Source organism: Piliocolobus tephrosceles, chromosome 7, assembly GCF_002776525.5.
Source record: "Piliocolobus tephrosceles isolate RC106 chromosome 7, ASM277652v3, whole genome shotgun sequence".
Taxonomy (NCBI): domain Eukaryota; kingdom Metazoa; phylum Chordata; class Mammalia; order Primates; family Cercopithecidae; genus Piliocolobus; species Piliocolobus tephrosceles.
In genome coordinates, this window is record NC_045440.1 from 2,679,883 (window position 1) to 2,693,593 (window position 13,711).

A 13,711-nucleotide genomic window follows, 5' to 3' on the forward strand; every position below is an offset into this window, starting at 1 on the left:
CCGCGCCCGGCCCGATAATAGATTTTTGATAGTTTCTTTGAGTGTAATAATATGAGAGTTTTTATATGTGACACACAGAATTTTTAAAGTAAAAAAAAAAAAATCACATAAACTTAAAAATGTTTCCAAATATTCACTTTCAAATTATTCTTTTCATAGCATGCATTTCTTCAAAAAGATCTTCTCACAGATTGGCCATCTTCTTTTAAAATCTGATAGATCATCTCTGATTTTTAAAATAACTCATGATGTGGGCAGATACAGAGCCCACTTGGCAAGAAGAATAAATGTCAGGTCTTCCTTTTTCTTGATGTTCTCTTGTGCTTGCATTCTTATTATCTTCAATGGACTACTCAGGTTGTTTGGACATTTTCTGGGTCAGAGTTTTCTGCAGTGATGACATAGGCAATTCCTTGAAGGAATTGTTTTAAGCCACTTGTTCATTTTGTGAGGATTAGTTTAATCTAAATACAATACCTGTAAGTGCATTTAACTGGGAGCACGTCCAGTGCAATATTGTCCAATAACCTGATAGCCTGATAGTTCATGGCTAAGTAAGGGGCTTCCATCATTATTCTTTTTTTTTTTTTTCCTTGAGACAGGGTCTTGCTCTGTCACTCAGGCTGGAGTGCAGTGGCACAATCTTGGCTCACTGCAACCTCTGTTTCCCAGGCTCAAGTGATCCTCCCACTTCAGCCTCCCTAGTAGCTGGGACGACAGGCACATGCCACCACACCCAACTAATTTCTGTGTTTTTGTAGAGATGGTGTTTCACCATGTTGCCCAGGTCTTGAACTCCTGGGCTCAAGCGATCTGCCTGTCTAGTCCTCCTAATGTTCTAGAATCACAGGTGTGAGCCACTATGCCCAGCCCTTCAACATTCTTGATCAAGTAATCTCCACGCTTCTCTTAAGATCCTGGAAACACTACATGGGTCCCATGATGATGTTTGGGACCTAAAGACTAAATGATACTGCCAATTTAATACATCTATTATTATTAGTTAAGTTAAATGTCTTATTTTTGTAAAACTAAATATAAGTGGAAGTTTTAGCATTTTCTCCAGCACTCCAACAAATCAGTGCTGGACATTCTGTTTGGGAGATCACCGATCTAGATCAAGGGCGGTTGGACGGGCTGTGAAATTCTTTAATACTTAAAAAATAATTTAATTTAAAAAATTGACAGATAACATGATGTTTTGAAATACGTCTACTTTGTGGAATGGGAAAATCAAGCTCATTAACATATGCATTACTTCACATATATCCTTTGATACTTTTGATTAGATTCTGCCATATTGCTTTGGGAAACTATAGCTTTGGGAAACACAGGGGCGAGATGGATGGATCACCATCGTACAGTCAAAGAAACTCACAGTAAGGCACCCTGGTCACTTCCAAGATTGTGGATTACTGGGGCCATCTCTGTTTAATTACCTCTAATTACTAAGTGAGTCTTAGCCCCATTTTCTTAAGGCTGTGTTGTTCTTTTAGACTGGCTCCAGTGGGGCTTCCCAACATAACCCAGAATATCCAATAGCAAACAAGCTGCCAAGTTGGCCAGAATGATTTGTTAGGATTTCTTTTTTGGCCAATTAAAAAATAGCTGTCAAAAGCACTACTTTTCCGGACTCATTAAGGTAATGTTCAAATTGTCTCTAATGATTTTTTGACAATGATTTTTTGACCATGATTAAGCAAAACAAGTAACACAAAACAAAAATCTTCCTATTTCCCAGAGTTCTGGGTTGATCACAAATGCTATTAAGGTTACGACGAGTTTTGTTCTTTGATAAAAGAAGAACCAAGTTTGGAAATTATCATTACCCTTTATTTTTCAACACACACACACACTCCTACATTGGTTTGTTTCTGAGTGATGTGTAAGGGAATTTAAAAAACCATTTGGTAAATACATGCACTAGTGTGAATGGGTAGAAGTTATTAGTTTTAAACACTTCATATAATATGGAGTGCAAGTAAAAAGGCTCCCAGCTGAAACGATTAAAAAGTGATATTGTAGAAGAAGATGTGGTCCCAGACTCTTCCTGTACCAGTGTTACTTGTTGAGATTGTTCCAAATCTGCCTATTCTCAGGTTCCTCCTCCAGGATGCTGATATAGCAATAACAGGGATTTTTCAGCCAATTCTTAGGAACACTGGAGTTTAAGCACCATTGGTCTAGGCTGTGTGTCAATAGAGATAAAGGTATCAACTCAAGCGTTTAACACAGTGCAGTCTGCTGTACTGGAAATGACTTACTTATTCTAGGTTCATTCACAGCTTCTGTTTATGGCATAATACCTTCTGAGAGTAGGCCATTATGACAACAATGCCTCTGTATCCTCCAGATTCTTGGCTGTCACTATGCTGACCTACCACATGTGTCACATCCCATTAGGTTCTGTGGATGAGGCATGGTGCTTGGCACAGATTGACACACTTCGGGGCAAACTTGGCAGAGCAGCCTGAGCCAAAGCAAAAAACAGAAATGAACCAAGATACAACCTTTGTGGAAAACCCTATTGAACAAAAGCAACTCGGTGGAGTATCCTCTCAGCTGCAAATTGAGACAGAATTGTGGAGCGAGCTTGGCCACTGATGGAGGTGATGGGCCTGGGGCTGGGATGAACAATGAGGACAGTGATGGTTGGCTCAGAGCCAGTTTCTCTGACATGCATTTCCCAGCATGTGTTCTGTAGAATACCGGTCTTACCCGATGTTCCAGGAATAAAGGGTTTCATGGTTAAAACCCTTTCTTGGATATTCTTAAGTCTTTTTTTCTTTAACTTTCTATTTTGAAATAATTATAGACTCAAGGGAAGTTGCAAAATAGTCTTGTGTATCCTTCATCCAACTTCCGCCAGAGGGACATTTTGTATAGCTGTTGTACAGTGTCAACCAGGAAACTGATACAATACAGTGTCATTAACTACAGGCCTTATTTCATTTTCAACGTTTTTTACATGCATTCAGGTGTGTGTGTATGTGTACAGTTTGCTGCACTTTTATGCTGTGTGTAGACTTGTGTAACCACATCATCACAAAGTGGCTCCCTTTTACTATCCCTTTGTATTCATCCCCTTTTTCCATCCCCGTTCCCTGGCAACTCTAATCAGCTCTAATCTTCACAGTTTCGATATTTTAAGAACATTGTGTATATGGACTCACACAGGTATATAAAATGTTGAGATGGGCTTTTTCCACTAAGCACAATGCCCTTTAAGATGGGTCCAGGTTGTTGCATGCATCAATAGTTTGTTCCTTTATGTTGCTGAGTAGTATTCCCTGGTGTGACTGTACCATGCTTAGTTTAGCCATTCATCATTGAGGGATACTTGGATTGTTCCCAGTTTGGGGTGATTATAAGTAAAGACATGACCGTTCAGGTACAAGTTTTTTATATGGACACACATTTTCATTTTTCCGGAATAAATGTCCAAGAATATAATCGCTTGGTTGAGTGGTAGTTGCACATTTAGCTTAATAAGGAACAACCAATGCACCATTTCAAATTTCCACCAGGGACACACAAGAAATTCAGTTTCTCTGCTTCTTCTCCAGCATTGTTGCTGTTTTGTAGCTGTTCTAACAGGTGTGTCGGGATATCTCATTGTAATTGTAGTTTGCATTTTCCTAATAGTTAATGATTATAAATATCTTTGCATGTTCTATTTCATCTGTATCTCCTCTTTGGTGAAATGTCTGCTCATATTTTTGCCCATTTTATAACTGGATTTGGGGGTTGTTTTAATTGTTGAGTTTTGAAGGTTATTTACATATTCTAGATTCTAGTCCTTTTCAAGTTACGTGTATCTCCTCCCAGGAGTAGGTTGTCTTTTATTTGCTCAACTGGGTTTTCCACAGCACAAAAATTTTTCATTTTGATGAACTCTAATTTACTTTGTTTTTATGGACTGCATTTTGGTGTCATGTCTAATAATCTTTTACCTAACCCTTGGTCCTGAAGATTTTCTCTTATGATTTCTTCTAAAAGTTTTATAGTTTTACATTTAAATCTGTTTAAATACAGTATATAGTCCCAGTTTTACATTTAAATCCATGATCTATCTTAGATCACCTGATCTAAGCTATGAGCTCATAAGCTAGGCTTATGGGTCAAGATTTATTCTCAATGCTTTTTCATATATTAAGGGCTAACTAACATTCCAAAGTCAAAGAAATGTATTTTTAAGTTTAAGCCCAGTTTCTGAAACTTGGCCACCTATTCGTGCAGTCTGTATTTATTGTGCAATTTCTGTATACAAGGCACAGGGGTGTATATTGGGAAAATGGGCAGAACCTCTGTTCTCTATGAACTGGTTCATTTTTATTCATTTGCATACATATATTATTTATTTACACAACACCTTTGGAACTGTATTTTGTGGAAATGTTACTGAAACACCAGGGATTCGGTCTGGATTCTGTGGCTTGCTACACAGAAAGCCAGTGACTGAGAGCCAATGACTGAGACTGAGTATTGCCAAGGAAGAAGGCTTTAATCAGGTGCTGCAGCTGAGGAGATGACAGCTCAGTCTCAAGTCCATCTCCCTGACCAACTAAAACTAAGGATTCATATAGCGGGGAAGAAAACAGGAACTAGGAAGGGGCAAGGAAGCCATCGTGATGAATGAGGGGTCAGGCATCTCATTGTCTGGATGTGGCAATCTGGTGAGTTTCAGTTCTTTGATACTTTTTTGGGGAGGCTGGAGGTCGTTTCCTGAAGAAGGAACTCAGATAAAACAAATGTAGTTTCAAGTTTTAAGACCAGAAAGGTCAATCTCTATGTTTATCCAAAAAACTACCTATGGGAGGATTGAGTTGGTTTCAGAAATTCTTTAGGAAATTCTGCTCAAGGCAGCAGACAAACAGAGAGACTGAGTCAGATACCAGTGGAAGCAAAGAGAGATGCAAAATCAGAATGGCACACAGGCAGGAGTCAGGATCTGTTAGAAACCTGGAGTCAAAAGCCAGGAGGGCAGACAGAGGAAGAGGGCTCGGGAGCTGGAGGGACAGTGCCAGGGATCAGACACGTCTGATGGACTGTGATGGTCAGTTCCCAGTCCAGTTTTTAAAGATCTGAGGGCCTTTTTCTTTCCTTTTTATTTGCTGAGCAATGCAATGTTAGTTTCTGGCAGGAACCAGCTAGATTTATATACATACACACACACATGTTAAAAAAAACTTTTTTAATGCAAGGAGGCTTGCTTGTCCCTACTAGTTTGGAAGCAAAAACATATGGTCACAGCAATACTTGCAATACATGTCTCTGGCATTTCCAGCTGCCCTGCATCCTGTGAAATCATGATGGAGGTGCCTGTGTGTTGGCCGTGCTCCATGCCTCTTCCCAATGACCTGAGGACTGACCCCTTTACTCTTTCTTATTCCAGCTCACAGTGGCCACACCTGGGGCTTCTAATGTGAATGGTTTTGTCACAGATGCTGCTGCTGTTCCTGGTTCTTACGTTGCTTACACCAAGGAGACTGATGTCCCTGCCATAACCCTACTTCCAATGCAGGCAGCATTTCCAATGCATTGCAGCTTTCAGGATTTTCTCACTGTGTTTTTGCCTCTCCTTTTCTTTAAGACACGAGCATTTGTCTACGGGGATGGCCTGAAGTGCAGTCTCCATCACCCAGAGTCATCTCACTCTCTGACCTTGACTCATGATCTGAGAACAAGTGCTCCCCTGCTTGTCTTCCTGAGGGGCATCTGTCCCTCTTGCAAACAGACATCCTTTGGGCTCTATCATTTAGAAGTGCCCTTATTTATCTGAATTATAGTTGCAGTTCAGAACATTTACAAAGGAACAGATTGTTCCCAATTTAAAAGCAGGTAAATTCTAAAAGTTGGCGAGCCAGTCATTTAGAATTTGAGCCTCATATTTCATAGGTATGAAATGATACATAATGAAAAAGTTCCCAAGGCAGCTCACAAAAAGCCTACTTAAACAAAATAAAGCTAACCTGAGGTAATACAGCTCTATGGCCTAGCCACATTCAGCAATGTGTTTCCATTAGAATGCATGTCTTATATCAACTGGGAAGCCAAGAAGGCAGTTCAGAATTGAACTGAAATCTATCCTGTTCTTGGGATTTCATAGCCAGATATCAGTAAACCAGACCCCAATGAGTGGAGAAATCTTGGATTTAGATTCTCATGAAATTCTTTATCAAATCCTGGGATCTTCCAAAAGACTATGTAAAATGGTAATTTAATTCTGCAGAAGCAGAACCTCAATTGGATATCATCTACCAAAGCACTGCAATGTCTATCTTTTTGGGATCATGTCAAAGATCCTAAATCTGTGCTTACTTTGGCAGCAAGTATTCGTATTTAGTACATTAGTAATTAGCACATTGGAATGATACAGAGAAGATTAGCATGGTCCTGCACAAGGATGCTGTGCAAATTTGTGAAGTTTTCCACATTTCTATTGCATTTACTCAGTCATATGTGGGAGCTAAAAGAAGGCGATTTGATGGAGGTAGAGAGTAGAGTGTAGTTACTAGCAGTTAAGAAGGACATGAAGGTGGGGGAATGAAGAAAGGTTGGTTAGAGGTATAAACATATGGTTAGAAAGAGTAAGTTCTAATGTTAGATGGTAGAATTGGGCAACTGCATTACATATTTTGAAAACAGCTTCTAGCTATCTTCTAGATAGGGCTTGAAATGTTCCCAGCACCTGGAAATAAATACTCAAGCTGGATACCCCGATACCCTGACTTGATCATAACACATTTCATGCATGTAACAAAACATCACATATACACCATGAATATGTGAAAATATTACGTATCAATCACAAAAAGATACTAAATCAAGAAGGAATGCAGGCTCCGCTGTTGGGGATGGCCCTGGCATCTGGTGATGAGTAGTGGACAGAGAGACACAGGTGGCACATAGGAGAGGCAGCAAACTGTAGGTGCCTGATTCAGGAAGCCCTTTTAATCCACTGTGAATGTAATTAAGTTGTGTTTTCTGTTCCTAAAGGATAGCTTTCTCTTTGCCATCTGTCTACTCCCCATTTTTCTGTACTAAGATTTCCTTATCTTACACTGATCAGGCGAAAAGGTTATTAAATAATACAAGGAAGAAAACGTGAGAGATAGTCTTTAAAAGTGATCAAACAGCAAAGAGGATTCCTGACCGAAGGGAAAGAGGAATGGAGTGACACCTGCTATGTGCCAGTCACTGTGCTGTGTCTGTATTTATTTATTTATTTATTTAAGAGGGAGTCTCCCTCTGTCGCCCAGGCTGGAGTGAGTGGCGCGATCTCGGCTTGCTGCAAGCTCCGCCTCCCGGGTTCCCGCCATTCTCCTGCCTCCGCCTCCCGAGTAGCTGCGACTACAGGCGCCCGCCACCGCCCCCGGCCAATTTTTTGTGTTTTTAGTAGAGACGGAGTTTCACCGTGTTAGCCAGGATGGTCTCGATCTGCTGACCTCGTGATCCGCCCACCTCGGCCTCCCAAAGTGCTGGGATCACAGGCGTGACCCACCTGCCCGGACTGTACCGTGTCTTTTCAACTGTCTATCTTTACCCGTTCTCATTAAACACACACACACGAAATGGGTCTTGTTATCCCTACTTAACTGATGGAAATGGAAGCCTGGTGGGTTACAGGAGACTGAGAGCCTTTAGTCAGTAAGTAAGGGGCACTGCAGGGATTGAAACACAACTACTGACATCAGAGTGACACTTTTTCGGCTGCTCCTACCACTGAAATAGAACATTTCCCTGTCACCCCCTCTAGAAACAAAAACATTCTACTCAATTGTCTTTCAACCAGGAAATAAAAATATTCAAAAAGCAAAGATCACCCCTTCTCCTCTTAACTGTATTTAATACGGGGAAAGTGATAGAGAACACAGTAGATTTGGCGTTAGCTATCCAAGGCTGGTCACGGTCACACCGAATTAGAAGGGCACAGTTTGTTGACAGCCCCGATAGACGGTAGGTTCTGTGAAATGGACCCCGAGCCAGTTAACAGTGATGGAGAAGAAGCCCACCTGCTCGTTAGACTCCGTGTGGGGCCCGGCTCAGTGCCTTAAAGAAGTGATCATTATATATACAATTTGATAGTAGAAAGAAAGAAAAAAAAAAGCCCTGTGCTGTAGAAAAAGTGTGTAAGCTTTTTAGATGACAAAATGGGAGCTATAACATCCACTCTGGTGGCACAAAAATTAAATCTAGCCACCAAATCACATCGAAGCCAAGATACAGGAAAGAGAAGAGCCGCAGGCACGAAACCTAACCGCGCTCCAGCTCAGCCTCCCCAACACCAGCTCCCGCGGTCCTGTTTCCGGTGCTGCACGACAAGCTCCCCCTAGTGGGAAGCAGGGGCATTTCAGCATCCACGCTCAGCTGATTCAGAACAACAGAAATGTCTCAGGGTTTCCATTTTTTAAAATGCTGCTTTAGTTGCACACTGAGCAAAAACTGGAGCCAAAACCAGTGGATTTTCATGGAATGCAGGTAACACTGGGACTTTTCACCCTCCCCTCGTGCTTATGCTCGGGAAATCCTAATAGGACACACCCTGAAAGTGCAGGGATGTGTGAACAATCCCGTTCGTGCCTGTGCACACACACATCAGTCTCTCTCAATCCCTTACCTCCAATGGGAGCCAACAACAAAATGTATCCTAGGTTGTCACAAACACCGTATGCGGTGCACGTCATCGGAAGGGCCCTTCTAATGCTGCTGACACGTGACTTAGTTGGGTAGAACTCCAGCTTCACATCTGCTTTGCCTTCCGCTTTACTGATAGCCTTTGTGTGCACTCAAAGGGCTGCTGACAAGATATGTCCAGTGACATTTTTATGTGTCCTTTAATCTTATTTTACTGACAGGTCAGCAACCTGAATCAAGTGTGAGGAAGCCACTTGCTCCAAATCACAGTAGAAGGTTGAGCATATGACTATTACCAAGAGGAAGTGGAGACACAAGTGATGCCATCTTGGAGGCTAATTTGCTGTTTCCACTTCTGATTAGCCCTTGTCTCGTGAATGTCTCCTGATTATTACTTGATTTACTGTCCCTAATGTAAGAACATGTCAGCCTTGACGTTGTTGCACAAATTACAGGCTTTGATCCATGCAGCATTCTTGCCTCTTCTGAAGGGTAGGCTTTCATTGTCTTGCACAGGGCACCCATACCCTTTCTCTATGGTGTACAAGCCCTGGTTCTGGGGGTGACAGGTGCAGAGATCTACCTGTATTGCAGCCACTAAAGACCATGCTTCCATCTGTAAGTTCCCCCAGTAAAACATCCTTTACCAACAAACTGGAGTTGTCTGCCTTGTTCTTTGGTTTCTTGGCTCTTTTCACCTTTGGGGGCTACCTTGCATATATGACCCTTTCATGGAGCAGGCATGTTCCCGTGATATTCAGCTGGCTGCCGCCACTGCCACAGAGCAACTCTCAGAGAGAACTCGGCCACCTCTCCCTTTAAGTGTTGAAAAGAGCAAGAAGTACAGGCTACTCCATGGGCCCAATGCCCAAGGCCCTCCTGGAGCTATCCAATTCTCACTGTTAGCCTAGGCACCCTCCAGGAGACCAAACATTTTGTACTTAGGCAGCCCTCAAGAGGCAGTAGAAGAATTAAGCACACTTCCCAGGTTAAAAACTCCTTGTGTTACATACACCATGGAATACTATGCAGTCATAAAAAAGGATGAGTTCATGCCCTTTGTAGGGACATGGATGCAGCTGGAAACCATCATTCTCAGTAAACTATCGCAAGAACAGAAAACCAAACCCCGCATATTCTCACTCATAGGTGGAAATTGAACAATGAGAACACTTGGACACAGGAAGGGGAACATCACACACCAGGGCCTGTTGGCCTGTTGTGGGGTGAGGGGAGGAGGGAGGGATAGCATTAGGAGAAGTACCTAATGTAAATGACGAGTTAATGGGTGCAGCACACCAACATGGCACATGTATACATATGTAACAAACCTGCACGTTGTGCACATGTACACTGGAACATGGAGTATTAAAAAAACAAAACCTCTTTGTGTTGCAGATCTCAGGACAGGCTGAAGCTCTTCTGGGGAGCATTTATACCCATTAATGCATTGTCATCAGGGTGGGGGGTATAACCTACAAAGAAAGTCATCACACAGTGATACAACACAGTATCCAGCTGCCATAAAAAGAAAAAAGATTGTGCTGCATGGATTTGTGCAATATAAATATTTCTTGAAAGAAAGAAATAATGAATGATGACATCACTAGTTTTTAGGCACTGATTTTTGAGAATTTGTATATGTAGAAGTTGGGTGTTCTGAAATTAGGACATTATGAATGGGGAAGGAGTCAATTCGCTTAAGGAAACAAAATAGCTGCGGGGAGCTGGAGACAGAGTAGGATGAGGCAAGAAGAAAGGCCTGGAGCAGGGCCAGGCCTGTGAGACCCATAGGTGGTGATTTTTTTTTTTTTTTTTTTTAGATGGAGTCTTACTCTGTTGCCAGGCTGGAGTGCAGTGGCGTGATCTTGGCTCACTGCAACCTCAGCCTCCTGAGTAGCTAGGACTACAGGCTTGTGCCACCACGCCCAGCTAAGTTTTCTATTTTTAGAAGAGACGGGATTTCACTGTGTTGGCCAGGATGGTCTCTATCTCCTGACCTTGTGATCCACCCTCGGCCTCCCAAAGTGCTGGGATTATAGTCGTGAGCCACCATGCCCAGCCCACTTGGTCCTTTTAACAGGGACCTCCTAGGGCCTAGGGGATGGGATGAGCCCCAGACCTCACTGTGTCCAAATGTCTCTCCACTGTTAGGGAGAGAAGAGAGGAAGGCAGAGAAGGCCTGACCAAGCCTGGCTGGGGAGGGCTCCCAGCGTCTTTGTGGCAGAGATGACTGCCCACACTTGGGAAACTGATGTGTCAGGAAAGCGTGCAGAGGTAAGTGAGATGCTAGTTCAAGGAATCAGAAAAGAGAGTGGGAAGGGATCTAGGCATTGATATGAAAAGCCATGCTGTCAAACCAGAGTTTAGAGCCTGGGCTGGGAGGGTCTGGATGGTGAGACAGCAGTGCTGGCCAACCACACAGATCAGGCACTGGAGCCAGTGAAGGCCTAGGTGTGCTGGCTGCAGCCCAGCTCAGGGCTCAGGGGAAGCTGGCTACATTTAAAGGACTGAGGCACTGCAAAATGTTACACCCCTAAACTGTGGAGGTATTGGCCAAAGCTCCTTTCAGGAGTGGCAAGAGCTGTGTGTCTGAACCAGTCCTAGTACTGGCCCTGATCCTGATAACGTGATTATGTGTGCTCTTGAGTTAAACCAATCTACAGAGGTCACCTGGAGTGTTGGCTTCATTCCCTCTTTATCCCACACAATCCCCCTAACGCTTTGCAGAATAGAGACCTCTCAAATACTGTAAGAAGAGGTATGTGAATTTGGGTCAGCCCAATTGATTTTGTGGTTTCTGTTTGGTTGGGCTGTCAAGAATTTGTTCTGATGGGTTTGGTTGGGTGACGCAGTTATTAGTTAACCAGACCTAAGAAGAGGTGGGAGCCGTGTATAACCTGTGTAGCACTGGTAGTTGGCATCAAACCTGAGAGAGGCTCCCATCTCTCTCAAGTGGCGTCTTATCAGGTACGTCTCTCCATCCCCGCTACTCCACCTCATTGAATACAGAATAAAGGTACACATTTATAGGCTCCCAGAGGGCAGAGACCGTGTGATGTAATCCTTTATATCCAATGTTAGACACTGTCTAATATGGTAGCCTCTAACCCCTTCAGAAAGGGCTACCCTGAATTGAGATGTGCTGAATTTTGAAGACTTAATATGGAAAAAATAATGTAAAACATCTTATTTGTATGTTCATACATTAATTATGTTGGAATAATAATATTTTTTGTTAAGGGAAATATATTACTAAAAGTGATTTCTTCGGTTTCCATTTACTTTTTTTAATGTGGCTACTCAAAAATTTAAAACTCCGTACAAGGCATGATACTTCTGATAGGTAGCACTGTTTAATACCTTCTCTGGTGGCAAATGCAAAACACAGATCTTATATAATTTGGATAACAAACCTCCTTCAGTCACCAGTGAGCCCACACTGATAAAAGAAACTGATCTCAGAACCGCCGAGATCCCAACCCAATTAAACACTGACCTTTGTTCCTTCTTTTCACAGCCAGTTAGGAAAGAAATTATTCAGAGGAAAATCTTAACAATTTCTATCAACTGAGAGTCTTGTCTCAGACCCAGACTGACTTTCATTCAATCCATTCTCTGAAATTTGAGCATCTAACCACAGCCTGCCGGGGCTCGTCTAGCTGAGACAGGGATCCTTCTGGAAAGAATAGACACAGTCTCTGGGTGCTCCTAGCTTCTGGCCCTGTTCCCTCAAAAGGTCAGTTTCAATCTCAGATCACACAGGTCATGCGCTAGAACTCCTTCTCCCTGTGTTCCCCCAGGGCCCTGGTCAGCCCAGGAGAGCCTGTGTTATAGGTCACAGTTCCAGCCATTGTTCTTTCTTGGCTCTGTCGAAGCCACACTTAATATTGATCCTGAAGACTTTCTTTTTCTACATCACTTTGTGCTTGACTGGGATTAAATGGAAGACTTATACCATCAGCAAATTGGCTTTCCACACCTCACAAACCAACTCACATGCTGACTCCCAATCCTCGCGAATACTGGATCTAATTCCCGAAGTCGGCTGGCATTTCAGGCCAGGATCCACCCGAGCCTCCATCCACGGCCTAGTGAGAATGGCCTGTTTGCCTAAGAGGATTAAGTGAGAGCAGCCAGCTAAGCTTCCACAGAGGCGTTTTAATGACTTCAGCTCTAATCGCTTCCTAGGTCTCATCAGCCACCACCCGTCATGACTGGGCTTTTTTAAGACGGGTGTCACTAATCTGTTCCACTCCAAGGATGCCAGAGCCCCTCTCTTTGTTGTCTCTTCTACTTCCCCTTCGCAGGCTCCACTTTTATTCCTCTGAATAATGTAACTCCCCTACCCCCCACTCCTCATACCTCTCAACCTGCCTCGCTCACCTCACCAGTTTGGCCTTCTCCGAGAATTCTGGACAGGAAGTAGCACCTCATTCACAGGCTCACATCATCAATTTGGAATAACTTACCTAAATGGAACATTCACTGTCACAAAAGGAAACTTACATTTCAGGGCTTGGTGCTGTAACTCGCCCCTGTAATCCCAGCACTTTGGGAAGTCCAGGTAGGAAGATTGTTTGAAGACAGGAGTTCAAGGCCAGCCTGGGCAACAAAGCAGGACCCTGTCTCTACACAAAACTTAAAAATTAGCCAGATGTAGTGAAGCGCACCTGGAACAGATTAGTTCCAGCTATTCGGGAGGCTGAGGCAGGAGAATCACTTGAGCCCAGGACTTTGAGGCTGTAGTGAGCTGTGATTGTACCACTGCACTCCAGCCTGGATGACAGAGTGACGCCCTGTCTCTAAAAAATAAAAATAAAAACTTTGAAAAAAGAGAAACCTGCATTTGATTAGAGGAATCAGAGAAAATATTTATGAGCAATTTCTGGCCCCAGTTGTCTATGACTTGGAAAACCTGTTTATCTGCAGTTAACCTCTTGATTCTGATTTCAATTCTTTTACCCTGTGGTTCTAACATTCAGCTAGATCCAAAGACCGTGATCAAAACTCAGTTTTCTCATGGTACCCTTTTGTATTTTTGAAATCTTTAAATTATTTTGCTTTTACAATA

General features: G+C 42.8%; 1 pseudogene; it reads left to right on the plus strand.

Moving 5' to 3' along the window:
* The first annotated feature begins 6,340 nt into the window (after positions 1-6,340).
* On the plus strand, positions 6,341-6,441 carry LOC111551409 (annotated as a pseudogene).
* Positions 6,442-13,711: the final 7,270 nt, after the last annotated feature.